The following is a 3,116-nucleotide window of genomic DNA, read 5'->3' as shown; positions in this document are numbered from 1 at the left end:
AAGTAACCGTTTCAAGGAATCCCAGCTAAATCCCACTGATGTCAATAGCGTGATCGCCATGCGTGCATATATCAAGGCGCGGGGTCATGCTAGTGTTGCCTCCCTTTTTTACAAGTCTCAAGAAGAACTTGATGCTGAAATAAGTATGGCTTTTTGTGACACTTATATGCATATTTGTGATACTGCATCTTATAACTATCTTTTATTGCTTTTGCTTTGCAGTTCCCGGTATGGAAAACCAACAACAAGACCAACAGGATAACCAGCCGAGCTTCTTGGCAGCTCTAACCCGGGGTAGAAAGGACGTCATTGTCAATTTGACAACCAAAAAGAAGAAGGCCTCCGAAATTAAGGCCAAAAACCCCCCATCTGGTACTGCCGAGAAAGCTAAAGGGATCCCAGCTGACAGGGCGAAAGGGGCCCCTGCTGATAAAGGTGCCCCTACCTCCTCCCAAGCTGCGACGAAGTCCTCCATGCCTCCACCACCATCTAGTATTGCCAAGCATGCTTTATAGCAATCCGGGATCATTGGGGCTCTCTGGGACGCAGTTTGACCTCCAGAGCTATTCTTTAACTCTTCTCCTTTTACTGCATCTCTGATAAAGGAGTTGGAGGATATAGAGCTTGGCTGCATGAAAATGGCCACCATGGAAAGGCCTTTGCTGTCTTTGAAGAGTAAATATCTTTATACCCTTAACGAGGTAAACGCATCCCGTGAAGAAAGGGCAAAAATCGTTGCTGAATTGGTCCAAGAGAAGGAAGAAAAGGACCAGGCAGTTCTAGATTTGGCCAAGGTCAAAGAAAATTTCACTAACCTTCAAAGAGAGCATAATGAACTTCAATCTTTGCATGCTTTCAACAGAAAGTCCTTGTCAGAGTTTAAAATATTCATGAGAGGGTTGAGGAAAAGCTGAAGGAAGCCGAACATAATGCCCTATTTTACCGGGGTGAACTTGAAAAGTCCGTGGTAGGCTCCTTCAATAATGTTTTGAATCAATTGAAGGTACTTAATCCAGAACTGCAATTTAATTCGACCGGGTAGCATCCCAAGGCCTACGTCAGCAAGGGTAAAATTATTTCTCCTCCTCCGGAATCTCCAGCGGGTGACTCCGTTACTCAAGTTGAAGGTGACGAGGAGGTCATGGTTGAAGCAGGTGAAGAGGCCACCAATCAACCAACTGAAACACCAGTTGTACAAGTGGAGACTCCTGCCACCCCTGCTGAGTGAAGGGTCGGGATGCCAGTTAATTGTGTAATATTTCTTTGTTTAAGGCTTTTAAGCCTCTTTTTAATTTGTAATGAATATTGTCGGTTATACCTCGGTCTGTTTTCTTGAGATCTTTGACATTCTTTGTTTACTTCATGTCTTCATATTCTTCTTTATACTTTGGCATTTTTCATCCTCACAAAACCTTTCATTGCTTACTTCAAATCCCCATGACCTTGTGCCTTTCTTTGCACTCACCGTTTATGGGGATGCACATAACCAAGTTCCTAATCTCTCCAACATGAACGAGCCAAGACTTTTTGGTACTCACATTCCATTCCCTTTATTGTCTAAGTCAATCAAGGAGTCCAAGTGTAGGATCATTTATATATGCAGGAACCCTTTCGACACTTTTGTGTATCTCTGGATTTTCCTCAACTCAATTAATGTAGGCCCTCAATCTGCATTAACATTAGAGGAAGCTTTTGAAATATACTGCAACGGGTTAGTTGACTTTGGTCCATCTTGGAACCAAATGCTTGGTTACTAGAATAAGAGCATAGCTAGACCGCACAAGGTTCTGTTCTTGAAGTATGAGGATCTTAAACAAGATGTCAGTTTTCACGTGAAAAGAGTGGCTGAATTCTTGGGTTGTCCTTTCACTCAAGCCGAGGAAAATAGTGGAGTGATTGAAAACATAATAAAGCTGTGTAGTGTAACAGCCCGTGTTAACCCGGTTTGTTAACATGTCATCGTATTAAGCCACGCTTAATTTAAAATTTGCGGAATATCTTTTTCTTTTCAATTATAACGTCATTATACTTAGCCAAGTTGATTACTTAATCATTTTTCATAAAAACATTGCCTATATGTAAATTGCAAAAGACAGCTAACTGAAATACCTCATAATGTAAATATCTGTGTGTATCTAAGTCACGGATCTACAACACGTAGTCTGGACATAATCCTGATACATTATTTGTCTCCAAACTAAAACATCAAAGTCAAATCAATGTGGCATGGACAATCCCCATGCTCACCAAATAAGGCATCAATGCCCAACAGCAGTCTCAACTCAAATATCATAATAAAGACAGAAAACATAAACAGCAGCCAATATTCAGTCATATCAGCATACAACAAATATATAATCAACTAAGATCCGGCCTCTTGCCGCCAGAGGCATCAGCCTCCAAATTACCTGAACCTGAAATAAGCGTCCCCAAACGTGGGGTGAGATCTCTAAACAAGAAATCTCAGTAAGACAAGGGGTCCTCAAGGATCTTCCACCCCAAGCTCACTTACATATGCAATATAAGTTCAAAAGGCAGTTTAACAGTAAGTTCTCAAAATAGTGCAATGCAGCAAATAATCATGTCATGTATGTTATAACATTTCTACTGATCAGAGAAGTGTAGGAATCCATCTAAACCCACACGGTACTAGCCATTGCTATACCCGCCCATAGGACCACCCATTGGCCTCCTGTCGGCGTAACACCATATACATATCATAAGCAATTGCACTTAACAGCTCATTAGCATTTCAATAAAACGGTACATGAAAACACATCATGCATACAACCATCTTCCCATGGGAAATGGTGGAACCAACAATGGCTAAACCGAGGACACGAAAGCTTACCTCTCAAGAAATCAATCCAAACTAAGTCCACAAGCTCAATGTCACCAAACAGCACAATCACAGTCTGTTTATATCAAAAATATCATCAATAACCATACTTTAACGATTCATTTCATCATGACACATTTCCTATTTTGTTTACATCTTTTCTAGTTCATAATTATCAAGTATTAAGTCCCTCAATTAAAGGTATTACTGTTTCCCAACAGTAACACCAACTTCCTAGGCCATCATGCCCAAATGGGGACTTTTCCACGCATAAAAC

General features: G+C 40.9%; 1 pseudogene; it reads left to right on the top strand.

Annotated features, from left to right (window-relative positions):
* Positions 1–1,298: 1,298 nt before the first annotated feature.
* Positions 1,299–1,952, top strand: LOC133308485 (cytosolic sulfotransferase 14-like; annotated as a pseudogene).
* The last annotated feature ends 1,164 nt before the right edge of the window (positions 1,953–3,116 follow it).

Source organism: Gastrolobium bilobum, unplaced genomic scaffold (genome assembly GCF_033153095.1).
Source record: "Gastrolobium bilobum isolate Gb01-03AN ecotype WA unplaced genomic scaffold, APGP_CSIRO_Gbil_v1 utg327334, whole genome shotgun sequence".
Lineage (NCBI taxonomy): Eukaryota > Viridiplantae > Streptophyta > Magnoliopsida > Fabales > Fabaceae > Gastrolobium > Gastrolobium bilobum.
The sequence above is the reverse complement of the archived record's forward strand: the minus strand, read 5'-3'. Positions and strand labels throughout refer to the sequence as shown.